The following is a 13,617-nucleotide window of genomic DNA, read 5'->3' on the forward strand; positions in this document are numbered from 1 at the left end:
GTTTTGGGTCATTATCTTGCTGTAGGAACATACCAGAGGGTACTGCATGGTACTGCAGAATGCTGTGGTAGCCATTTAGGTTCAGGGTTCCTCTCACTCTGTACAAGTCACCAACCCTGGATCCAGCAGAACAGCACCAGACCATCATGCTTCCTCCTCCATGTTTGACAGTTGATGTCACACATTAAGGAACCATCCTTTCTCCTTCTCACCAGCATACAAAAATTCTGCGTAATGAACCAAAGATTTCAAATTTTGATTCATCAGTCCATAATACCTTCTTCCAGTCTTCAGTAGTCCATTGGTGGTGTTTCATGGCCCAGGCAAGCCTCTTTTTCTTATTGTGGCCTCTTTCTTGCTGAAGCTCCACCTGTCAAACCTGCAACTCCAAGTCTTCTCTTCCCAGTTGAACCTGAGACTTCTTAATACGACCACTATTAAGCTGTGCTTGGAGCTGTTGTCCCGTGAGCCGCCTATCACCAAGCTGTTGACACTCAGAAACTTTCTGATTCTGTTGTGGCTTTGTGTCTTCCAGACCTTTACCTATTAGACTTTCCTCCAGTTTGTAAGCTTTTTGATGGTAAAGAAAATTGTAGTCATTGACACCTTGACTTTCTCCACAATTTATCTGTAGAAAAAACCTACATTTTTAAGTGTTATGATGGTCTGTCTCTCTTCTGTTGTTAATTGCCCTTTCCTTGCCATTTTTATTGCAACACACTAATTTCTGCAGTGCAATACTGTTCAAATAATGCTCAGGAGGGTATGGAGCCACAGTGTGTTCCAACATTACTTTTATGCAGACAGAGGTGGTTGTAAGTAATCAAGAAGAGTAGGGACACCTGGAGGATTTGGTAGCACCAACTTTCAAGACTTGATCAACCTCCATTGCTGCAGAACAGCTTTAAGTTGTTAACCCATTTCTTGTTCCCTGAAAAAGGCTTTTTGTATGATTCTGAAATAAATATTATTTTTCAGTTTTGGGCAGCTTTATTTTTTTTAACCTCTGGCATTTTACCCCTTACCATTTTAGCATTTCAAGCTATTCATTGGACCTGAAGTACTTGAATTTCAATAAACAACTGGTAAAATTGGGGCGTTCTAAAACTTTTGACCGGTAGTGTATGGTTGCAATGTTGCAGTCATATGGTCCTCTTATATACAACTGTTCATTTCACCAACTATAAGTTTATATTCGACTATGAAATATTATCAGTATAACTATGTCTATTGCTCTGATCTATTTCAGGAGGAATGTGGAGGACATGAGCCAATGGCAGTGTGAGTTCAGGGGTCAAATCAGAGCACTGAGACAGTGGCTTAAGAACATGGAGATGAGGCTGCCTCCTATGGACCCGAGGGTCAGTTACGTTTACTGTCTGTCTGGCTGCCTGCTGTCATCTCCCTCGCTTTCATCGTGTCACCATATATCATGTTCCAGTTGCCACAAAAGCACCTTTACATGTGTTTTGTTTCACCCAAGCCTCGACTTTTTTAAAATTTACGTGGTAGTTTCAAGTTTTTATGATCTGACATTTATGTTACCTGTTTTGTTTGTTCTATCTTTTGTTACTTTGGTTTTACTACTGAAGCCTCCTGGCATTAAACTCTGTAGCGTCTGTGGGCATCCTGCCAAGCTTGCATACATGGGAAACAACTGCCATGCCTCTGCCTCCTTTTCTCTCTCACACATTTCTCTCACACATTGTTACGTACTTCCGTCATATTTACTGTTTCCCCTACATCAACCATCAACTTTCCAAATGAAAATCCAATTGATTTTACCGAATTTTAGCAGCAATACACTAGAGGCTGAAAATGACATCTCTGGATATGTTGGTAAGGGAGTAAAGAAGAAAGAAACTGAACCAGTGACTCATGTGGGTCAGTATACAAACACAGAGGGGGAATACAGAGGTTTCCCAAACACTCTGATGGATACTGAGGTGGTCCTCCTCCACTCCTGCAGGGAGACTTCTTTAGGCCACAGGGGGACAGAGGGGCTGGAGAATCAGGCTCCATTGTGCCGGGCCTGGACAGAGAGGCTGGAGAAGTGCTTGGCACTGGAGGCCCTCTGCACACATGAATGAACACTCTGAAAAGACATCAGATTCTGATGGGAGGAAGAGGCAAGGGGGCAGAAGAAAGAAAGGAAAGCAGGATTTTTTGTGGTAAGAGAGCACTCAGATCTGAGTCGGCATTTATTGAACACAACTAGATTCTGTCATACAGCCATTTATACCAATATTTATTTAAATACTTGGTTGGGACGGATTGAAAATCAATGCTGGGCATGCAACCATGGTAACACTTGGAAGATAACGATAAATGCTAACGCTGAGTAACTGTAGCACATATGAAAAAAGAGCCAGCACTGACTTATGATGTCAGTGATACAATAAGAATGAAAATGTAAACATTGATCTTCCTAAGCGACCAGTAAGGCTGTATCAGCAAACAGCCCTAGATGTATTAGATTGAAGAAAATGATGAGTTTTTTATTTGTATGAGTAGCGGAATTTTGTTTTTCAAAAGTTAAATATTATTGCTTTATTCATAATCTTTAATAGTAAGTAAATAGTCATAGGTGTGGTACAAAGTCAGACTTGTCACTTGTACTGATCGTGTCAGCTACCTTGTCTTGAATTTTACCAACAGTCTAATTGGAAATAAAATATGTTGTGCTTCCATCAACTCAAGTTCAACTAGTTAGACTACCTCAGACTGTAGAGAAAGCTCTGACTTTGAAAATTTTTCTGAAGTTAAAACTCGAGTTGTGTCGATTTACTCTTGCTATTTTGTAGGATGGGACAGCTGGACGCCATGGTGTTGTCTTACAGGATATTGTGCTTAATTGGCAGTGAGTGAATGAATTCAGCTTTCAGATGAGAAGTGTTTTCACTGGTTAATCTATTGTGCTTCAACTGAAAGCCATTCTCTGAAAAACATGATAGAAGCCTGTAGTGCAGCAAAGATGGGGAGGTTATAATTTATGTGGATATCTTTATAGTGAAGGGTGACTGCACAATCTTCAAAGAGCTGTGAATCAATTGCACAAAAGCATTGAGAGAGTTTGATGCTTTTATTGTCAGAGTAAAAACTGGTTTTGGTTCTGATGTCATTATATGGTCCATTGAGGTGAATGTGTTCCTTTGTCTTGACTGAATGTTCAAGCCATTTAATAATTTAAGGAGCCAAGAGACAAAACAGGATCTGTGTTTGAACTTCTATGACCTTTAAAGATACACAGTGATTACGATCTTAAGAAGAGTTTTGTCAAAACTCTTTCTCTACAGATCTTCTTCTTAGTTCTTTTTGCATTTTATAGCCACTGTTTCCTTGGGGACCAACTTGTAAGATGCACAGGCATGTCTTATCACATAGTGAAAGCTCAAATGCTTCAGAGAGCTTTAGTCAGACCCTGGTGAGAGTGTGTGAAATAAAGGGATGTCTTTTTATCTCTTCCATGCCTTTATCATACTGCATCCGACCACAGACCTTTGTCATGGTAATGAAGTTAGTCTGCTGCACTGCTGGTTCCAGTCTGGGCCTGAGGGACTTGTTAGTTAGCAGCTTGAATGAGAACATCTCTGGGCAGCCCCCCATATACAGACCCTCTACAATACGCAGGAGAGAGTCACACACCTGCTGCTTAACACAAGGCAAGCACTGGCACATCCTAAACTGTTTTCCCACGAACACTGGCATACACAACCCGGTCTCACAAGGATTCGTGAAACTGTCACGTAAATTAATCTATGGTTACGTGTGCACCAACACGATTTCTCATGTTTTACGTGTTGCTCACAACGAAATTCAAACCAATGTATTTCAAGCGGAGGACTTTTCATGCCACTCAGAACGTATTTCAAACGAATATTTTTAATGTAAAAGCGTTGCGAATCCAACGCTATATTTTGCATTACATCGTCCCATATATATAATGTGATGCCTTTGTTTTTGCTGCAGGATTTGGGTATTTGAGATTAAAAAACGTTAGTGTTTGTTTGTTTGCAAACGGGTTTGATTTTGTTTTCATATCTGAATCTTAATCACACCTGAATAGAACGTTTAATTAATCAAATATTCCTCGTGTGTCATGTTTCTCCTCGGTCAGATTTAAGCGAGTTACGTAGGGCATTTTGAATCGGTATATTATATTTTTAATGTAAAAGCATTGCGAATCCAACGCTATATTTTGCATTCGCAGGGGCCGGCAATTAGATGTGGCTTCGGGCCAAAATTTGTGTAAACATTATGTGGCTGTTTGACCGACGGGCCGGTGCGCTGGTATTTATTAAATAATTTTGATTGGTGACTATCCGATGCCTGTATAGCTCAGCACGTTAAGCAGGTGACTCATGTACAAGAGTTGGTCTCGGACTCGAGTTCGATTCCGGTCTGCTTTATTATAATATTTGGGAAGTTTTTCATACACAAATGCAGATTTCTAAACGGACTGCTGTAAAACTTTTTAACACGATTGAAGATATCAAACTCATGGACAACTCCTAACCCAATGGACATTCATGCGGACAGACTCCTGTTTCAATTTAAAAAAAAACAAAACAAAACAAAACGTGCAGCACTTCGGCACCTTTCTTCTTCGGTGGTGTCTGTGTAAAACAATGTCCAACATGCAAACAGCACACCTAGCGCCATGAAGCACAAAATGCAGGTGTAAATCAATGGGGTGCTGAACATAGTAATATTCATAGTGGAAATAATAGATAATAATAATAATGATAGGTAATAGAATATTCTGAAATTAAGCTCGACTGTAGACAGGTATTTTGCAAACACTGTAAACACACACACACACACACTAATATATGTTAGAGAAGCAGATAATGGCAGTAAAGTCAATTATTTTAATAATTTGAAGAAACAATATATGATTACGCTAAATATACATATATAAACGAAATACTGACTAATGAACACATATTTCTATATAAAACTATATATATATATATATATATATATATATATATATATATAATATCATTTTCTGACATATCTTTTTAATATATATGTATGAATTATATTGATAGTCTATATGTGATTTATATAATAATTTTCTCTGATATATAACTTATCTATTACATATACACACGTGGACAAAATTGTTGGTACCCCTCAGTTAAAGAAGGAAAAACCCACAATTCTCACTGAAATCACTTGAAACTCACAAAAGTAACAATAAATAAAAATTTATTGAAAATTAAATAATCAAAATCAGCCATCACTTTTGAATTGTTGATTAACATAATTATTTTAAAAAACAAACTAATGAAATAGGGCTGGACAAAAATGATGGTACCCATAACTTAATATTTTGTTGCACAACCTTTTGAGGCAATCACTGCAATTAAACGATTTCTGTATTTGTCAATGAGCGTTCTGCAGCTGTCAACAGGTATTTTGGCCCACTCCTCATGAGCAAACAGCTCCAGTTGTCTCAGGTTTGATGGGTGTCTTCTCCAAATGGCATGTTTCAGCTCCTTCCACATATGTTCAATGGGATTCAGATCTGGGCTCATAGAAGGCCACTTTAGAATAGTCCAACGCTTTTCTCTCAGCCATTCTTGGGTGTTTTTGGCTGTGTGTTTTGGACCGTTGTCCTGTTGGAAGACCCATGACCTGCGACTGAGACCAAGCTTTCTGACACTAGGCAGCACATTTCTCTCCAGAATGCCTTGATAGTCTTCAGATTTCATCGTACCTTGTACACTTTCAAGACACCCTGTGCCAGATGCAGCAAAGCAGCCCCAAAACATTACTGAGCCTCCTCCATGTTTCACCGTAGGGACAGTGTTCTTTTCTTCGTATGCTTGGTTTTTGAGTCTATGAACATAGAGTTGATGTGCCTTACCAAAAAGCTCCAGTTTGGTCTCATCTGTCCAAAGGACATTCTCCCAGAAGCTTTGTGGCTTGTCAACATGCATTTTTGCAAATTCCAGTCTGGCTTTTTTATGAGTTTTTTTCAGCAGTGGTGTCCTCCTTGGTCGTCTCCCATGAAGTCCACTTTGGCTCAAACAACGACGAATGGTGCGATCTGACACTGATGTACCTTGGCCTTGGAGTTCACCTTTAATTTCTTTGGAGGTTGCTCTGGGCTCTTTGGATACAATTCCAACGATCCGTCTCTTCAATTTGTCATCAATTTTCCTCTTGCGGCCACGTCCAGGGAGGTTGGCTACTGTCCCGTGGGTCTTGAACTTCTGAATAATATGAGCCACTGTTGTCACAGGAACTTCAAGCTGTTTAGAGATGGTCTTATAGCCTTTACCTTTAAGATGTTTGTCTATAATTTTTTTTTCGGATGTCCTGGGACAATTCTCTCCTTCGCTTTCTGTTGTCCATGTTCAGTGTGGTACACACCTTTTCACCAAACAGCAGGGTGACTACTTGTCTCCCTTTAAATAGGCAGACTGACTGATTATGAGTTTAAAAACACCTGTGATGTCAATTAAATGACACACCTGAGTTAATCATGTCACTCTGGTCAAATAGTTTTCAATCTTTTATAGAGGTACCATCATTTTTGTCCAGGCCTGTTTCATTAGTTTGTTTTTTTAAATAATTATGTTAATCAACAATTCAAAAGTAATGGCTGTTTTTGATTATTTAATTTTCAATAAATTTTTATCCATTGTTACTTTTGTGAGTTTCAAGTGATTTCAGTGAGAATTGTGGGTTTTTCCTTCTTTAACTGAGGGGTACCAACAATTTTGTCCACGTGTGTATATATATATATATATATATATATATGTGTGTGAATGATGTTGATACTCCATCTATGATTTATATGTATTCATTTTCTCTGATATATAACTTCTATCTGTTGTTTTATATAAAAATATGTGTTCATTAGTTAGTATTTTGTTTATATATGTGTATATAGCGTAATCATATATTGTCTCTTCAAATTATTAAAATAATTGACTTTGCTGCCATTATCTGCTTCTCTAACATATATTAGTGTGTGTTTACAGTGTTTGCAAAATACCTGTCTACAGTTGAGCTTAATATCAGAATATTCTATTACTGTTAATCCCACTATGAATATTAAAATACGTCGAACCATTTGTCCTGTATCATAGCTACATGTATGACGTTTGCAGCAAAAAAATTAAAAAACGCGTGAAAATCAGTTTAATATTCAGAGTTAAGATGGATTAAATGCGCTGTCAAACAGCGCTGAGTGGAGCGGATGACCGGACCAAGATGGCGGCCCCACCGCTCGTCAGCCCCAATAGGCAGTAGCGGTCGATGCGGCGTCTACTCTTTATTATGTCTATGGTGCTGAATGCTCTGGGAGCAAGTCTGCAGTGAAAACACTTTTGAAGGGGTCAAGGGTCACTAAACCAAGGTTCAAAGGTTCAAGGGTTTACTTTATTGTCGTATCATTCCACATTTGCACATGAAACAATATGAAATTTGACCCTGGTCCCAGTTTCAGCCATCAAAAAAAATATAAAAACACTCTCATAAAGACAATATAAGTATAAAGAGACACACTAATATATACAAATCTGCAACATAGATATATGTGCAGTGAACCAACAGTTTGTGCAATATTTAGTAGGTAAATGAATAAAGAGCCTAGTCCAGTAGTGCAGTGTGTGTATGAATGTGTGTATGCTTGTGTGTGTATGTGGGGATGTGTGCATGCATGTGTATTTGCGGGGGAGAGGTGGTGATGATATGAAAACAGAGTCTACAGAGACCTGTTCAGTAGCCCGACAGCTTCGCGGAAGAAGACTTCAAATGAAGGAGACATTTTGTGTAACAAGTATCATAAAAGTCATTCCCAGTGGAATTCAAGTCTGATATTGTGTGCGACTGTTCAGAGCAGTCACATGAAGCACTGTATCTGTTTTCAAGGGTCTAGCCCCACGGGAACCCGCGTTTTTCAGCAGTGAGGCCTAGTAGTAGTGAAGAAGCCTGAGGCCTTCAGACATGTAAAAAAAATTCCTGCTTGGTCATTTTTGGGTCTAGTGACACCAAATCGTACACGCTCCTAGTAGACCACCTCCTGACCTTGCATATTTTTTTTCAGAGAGTTTACTCAAAAGGGGCTCGATCATGGCCCTGTTTCTTACTCTACGGTTAACCCTTTAATGTCCAAATGCTTCAAAATGGGCTAAAAAGGTCAAAATCTCGCACAATCCTAAACCAATTTGGACCAAACTGCACAGGTTCTATATACAGAGGCTAATGTGAACGCTCATGCACGTTTCAGACCTCCAGGGGCCCTGAAGAAGGAATGAGGGCCAAAAAAAACAAGTTTTTTCATAAATGTCCCTCTTTTGCTCTCATTTCTCTTCTGTGACACTCAGAGAGCTGAAACCTGGGATCTGGTACCTCTGAAACATCTAAAATCTAAATCCACTGGAACTGTTTTGCTAGCCCCTCCCAAACCGGAAGTAGCTCCAGGAACGACCTAGAGACTTGTGCTTCAAATCAATTGTTCACCAAGGTCACCTGAATCACCCCTAAAAGTTTCAGCTCATTTGATGCAAAAATGACCGATTTGTGGGGCTTCATAGTCCAAAAATGTCAAACTTTGACCCTGCGCCAGGGGTCACAGGAAGGTCACAGAGACACCAAACCAGCACAGTTCAGCTCCAAATATAGCCTAGTATAACATACTAAAAGATCAGCCCCAGGGTCCCAGTAGAAAAATCTGACCAAGTGTTCATGTTGGAAAATCAGGTCTTGTCAGACTTTTAAACCCTGAGAGCCTTCTGCCAGTGGAATTCGACCCTCACCCTCATTTTTTACCCAAACGGGACGAAATCTTAACCACAAGTACTAGGGCCCCCGGTGAGTCGGTATATACAATTTCAGCCTCCTCGGTCAACGCTATATACACATATATAAACAAAATACTGACTAATGAACACATATTTTTATATAAAACAAATATGCTTCATGTGCTTCATGGCGCTAGGTGTGCTGTTTGCATGTTGGACATTGTTTTACACAGACACCACCGAAGAAGAAAGGTGCCGAAGTGCTGCACGTTTTGTTTTGTTTTGTTTTTTTTAAATTGAAACAGGAGTCTGTCCGCATGAATGTCCAATGGGTTAGGAGTTGTCCATGAGTTTGATATCTTCAATCTTTTTAAAAAGTTTTACAGCAGTCCGTTTAGAAATCTGCATTTGTGTATGAAAAACTTCCCAAATATTATAATAAAGCAGACTGGAATCGAACTCGAGTCCAAGACCAGCTCTTGTACATGAGTCACCTGCTTAACGTGCTGAGCTATATAGGCATCGGTTACCCACTCATCAAAATTATTTACGGTAATAAATACCAGCGCACCGGCCCGTCGGTCAAACGGCCAAATAATGTTTACACAAATTTTGGCCCGAAGCCACATCTAATTGCCGGCCCCTGCGAATGCAAAATATAGCGTTGGATTCACAATGCTTTTACATTAAAAATATAATATACCGATTCAAAATGCCCTACGTAACTCGCTTAAATCTGACCGAGGAGAAACATGACACACGAGGAATATTTGATTAATTAAACGTTCTATTCAGGTGTGATTAAGATTCAGATATGAAAACAAAATCAAACCCGTTTGCAAACAAACAAACACTAACGTTTTTTAATCTCAAATACCCAAATCCTGCAGCAAAAACAAAGGCATCACATTATATATATGGGACGATGTAATGCAAAATATAGCGTTGGATTCGCAACGCTTTTACATTAAAAATATTCGTTTGAAATACGTTCTGAGTGGCATGAAAAGTCCTCCGCTTGAAATACATTGGTTTGAATTTCGTTGTGAGCAACATGTAAAACATGAGAAATCGTGTTGGTGCGCACGTAACCATAGATTAATTTACGTGACAGTTTCATACATGAGCCTCAGATTGGAGACTGTCAAGCATGAATATATAAATATTGAAATGGAAATACCATGCAGTTTGTGATTCCGTATCTTATGGACCAAGAAAGTCTGAACATAAATAGCATTTGAGTTGCAGTAACAGAATATTACAAGTGTTGTTTCATAGTAGTGATTTGATTTGCAAAATTGGCCACAGTTGCCTGGTATAAGGAGAAATTTTAGGAGGATGGCTGTACTGGTGTAACTGGCATGGCGAAACATCAGTCATTTAACAACTAAGTGCAACTAACTATTAGTTCATGGAACACACTTTGACATGCTTGAGTTTTGGGGATTTATTGCCTGCTGTCCTATACTCTTTTTGTTTATCATTTGACAAATAATTAATGGTGCTTTTATGCTTTTAAATGTCACATAATTATATGAAATCAGCATATTTGGAATATTAAGGTTTCTATATACACTACCGTTCAAAGGTTTGGGGTCACTTAGAAATGTCCTTATTTTTGAAAGAAATGCATTTTTTTCAATGAAGATAACATTAAATGAAACAGTCTAGGCATTGTTAATGTGGTAAGTGACTATTCTAGCTGGAAACGACTGATTTTTAATGGAATATCTACATAGGGGTACAAAGGCCCATTTCCAGCAACCATCACTCCTGTGTTCTGATGCTAAATTATATTAGCTAATGGAAAGGCTAATGTGAAAGGCTAATTGATGATTAGAAAACCCTTGAGCAATTATGTTAGCACATGAATAAAAGTGTGCATTTTCATGGAAAACATGAAATGGTCTGGGTGAACTCAAACTTTTGAACGGTACTGTAGATTGATGATGTATTTGAGATTATCTCATGGAGAAACAGAGACACATCAGACAGGTTCAGGAAAATGCTATTTGCATCTATGTGAGACAGCAGGAGTATAAATGAGGAGTAAGAGGATGTCTTTTGAGAGAAATTTCTTTTTACACTGCTGAGCAAAATGTCACTGACCAGTCAAAATGACATCTTTTCACTTTGACAGGTTAAGGTCAAAAGTTCTCTCTGTTCACCCCTCTCCTCTGCTGATGAGCTTCTTCTGGCTAAAGCCTCTCTGTGTCTTAAAGGTCTCTGGTTTCCCTCCGTCTGTGGGAGATGCTGCATCCCAAATAAGCCTGGTACACAAAACTTCTAAACAGATCCAAGAAGAGGGGTGAGAGATCACAGTCTAGTATCCTCGTCTCTCTGTCTCTGACAGCATGCAAACAGCATCCCTGCTCTCTGATGCTGCCATAACCTTTAGAGTAAAGGGGCTTGTTTTTATTGCTGTGAATAACCTGCAAGCCAAATGAATAACAAAGCACACTCAGATAGCAATATAGCAACCTTGTTTATTCTGAGTCAAGTTGGGATTAAACCTTATTTCTAAAGGATTGTTTTTCTTTCACTTTGGTGTGGCAAATTGATTTTTTACCTTATAGCACTTTAGGTAATCTCTCCCACAAGAGATTGTTTTATTCAGACGCTTTATCAGGGTTAATGTCGGTATGGGGCCTCTCCTTTATGGCCCATGCTTTACTGTCCTGCAGAAAATGTGGACTTATGGCTCTAAATCCTCACTTCCTGGGAGCAACTGAATCAAAGGGAGAGCCGATAATGTGGTTGAACTCCTCTATCACCAAGTGACTAAATCCTCCTCTCACCCAGGACTGTGATTTCCAGTATCCAGGCAGCCCAGCAGGACCCAAGCAACCCAGTAGGGAAGCCCATTAGCCTTTCATCCACTTTTCTTGGAAGCAACCTCTTTTGGTGATAAATGACAGTGTGCATGCTGAATGGTGCTTCTGGTGTGACCCCTAAAAAGGACCCCCTCTTTTTTCATTTCTCGTGAAGAGGGCTAATTACCATGTTCTGTAAAAGAGCTATTGAGGTCTTATTTAATTTGAAGGTACCAGAGAGGTTGGGATAGCGGAGGAGGGGGAAAACAAGCCTGTAAAATTAATTTCTTTCTTTTTTTTCTCTATAGTCCTTTGGCACATGAGATCTGTAATCAAATTTGGGCTCCCATTTATTTGGAATCACACTCATTTGGACCCTTACTTTATTCCATTTCCATACCTGTGTCCGCTCCATTTTCACATTCATTGTGGAAGGACATTGAGGACTGCTGAAGCAAAAATGAGCTGATTTCACCAGCTACCAATCTGGCCACAATAGCAGCTTATTGCATCAGTGCATAGCTCAGCATGCCAGGTGCTCTTCAACCACATCAGCTTTCCTTTTGAGAGCTATATGAATGCTTCATGTGCACCTACTGTGAAATGGAGAGGAGAGATTTTTGGCATCACATAAATTAGTATAGAGCGGGCTGGATGGTGCCGAATGCAAGGATCAGGTGTCATGGTTTTACAACAATTTCTTCCTAGCAAAGTGGTGCCTCATCACTGCCAGCTCCTTTTCAGAGAAAGACAGAATGGGCAGGGAATGTGGGCCGCACTTTCTCATTTAGCAGCTAAAGACATGAGCTCTCCAAGTGAACCAAGGAAACAGCTATTAGAGTGTTTGTGCACCTTTTACCTGCTTAACTGTCTAAAGTTGTTCATTAAAGATGTTAAATGATTCCCTGGTTTAACTGTACTTCCAGCATTGTGAGACACTGGATGTCTTTTGTGGACGAGACCTGGGAACCCTTGCATCAGCGCTGAAGTACTCAGGGGTTAAATAACTTGACCCTCCAGGGATCATTCCAGTCAGTTCACTCACTCTCTCACTGGCCACAATGACAGGCATTTTCAGTTTTCTTTTTCTGGCTTTGTTTTTTTTAATCACCAGTAGCATAAATTAAGGCGGTAGGAGGGTCGGGGGTTAGAAGTGGGGCAGTAATGTAGTGGCTGAGGATTGCTCTGAAAACCTGAAGCAACTTTAAAGCACATTTAACAGCCTACTTTTACCACCACCAGAGTCTTTAGGGCTCATTATTAGAGAGCAGATTTGAGTGCTACTGAACACCAGACAATAACAAGAAAGACTGTTTTTCAAAGAAAATAAACTGCAGGAAACATTTTTATGCAAGATAAATATATAGCTTTATTAGCAGTCACAAAATGAGTTTACAACAACTTTTCTAAGTTAACTTACATCCCATAAATTTCAGCAGTTGTTTCAAATGATTAGTCAGGTATAAAGCATTCCTACTAATCATAGCTCATCATCATCGTCATCATCATCATCATCATATAGGACAACAGAATAGGAAAAAAGTTCAATTTTATATTGTATAATTATGCAAATTTGAGCAATGCTATCAACTTAGCTTGGATGCTAAGTGTCTGTCAGTCAGGTACTCTGATACAGCATTAAATCTCTTAACACCTATTCTATTGATTTCCATTACAAAAATTCTCCAGATATTTATGGCCCATATTCATGGGATAAGTCCTTATGACTTTTAGTCCAAACATCCATTAGACTCAAATCTTTAGGGGTTTTTTTTTTGTGTGTGAAATATCCTGAAATATTCCACTGACTTTGGGCCTGATTTGACCAAAGTTGGGTGAACAAGTACAGAATCTACAAAAGTAGTGACATTTCCAACTGCCTGTAATTCATACTAGTTAGCAGAAATGCTAGCATGCCACTAAATACTACACTAAGATGGTTGACTGTACAGCCTCACAGCAGCAATATGCTGTAGACTTGTTGAGTGACACAACCCTCAAGGTTTGATCAAAGTGTTTCAACTAACATGACCATACAACGA

The 13,617-nt window shown here is 39.2% G+C and overlaps 1 protein-coding gene across 1 annotated transcript in view; it reads left to right on the forward strand.

Annotated features, from left to right (window-relative positions):
• plecb (plectin b) overlaps positions 1-13,617 on the forward strand; it is a 214,155-nt gene that overhangs the window by 194,739 nt on the left and 5,799 nt on the right. Inside the window, exons 35-36 of the transcript XR_007945569.1 lie at positions 1,250-1,361; positions 1,970-2,171. The gene's annotated coding sequence lies outside the window, so the exon portion shown is untranslated. The remainder of the gene's footprint in view (positions 1-1,249; positions 1,362-1,969; positions 2,172-13,617) is intronic.

This window comes from Acanthochromis polyacanthus, chromosome 12 (genome assembly GCF_021347895.1).
Source record: "Acanthochromis polyacanthus isolate Apoly-LR-REF ecotype Palm Island chromosome 12, KAUST_Apoly_ChrSc, whole genome shotgun sequence".
Taxonomy (NCBI): domain Eukaryota; kingdom Metazoa; phylum Chordata; class Actinopteri; family Pomacentridae; genus Acanthochromis; species Acanthochromis polyacanthus.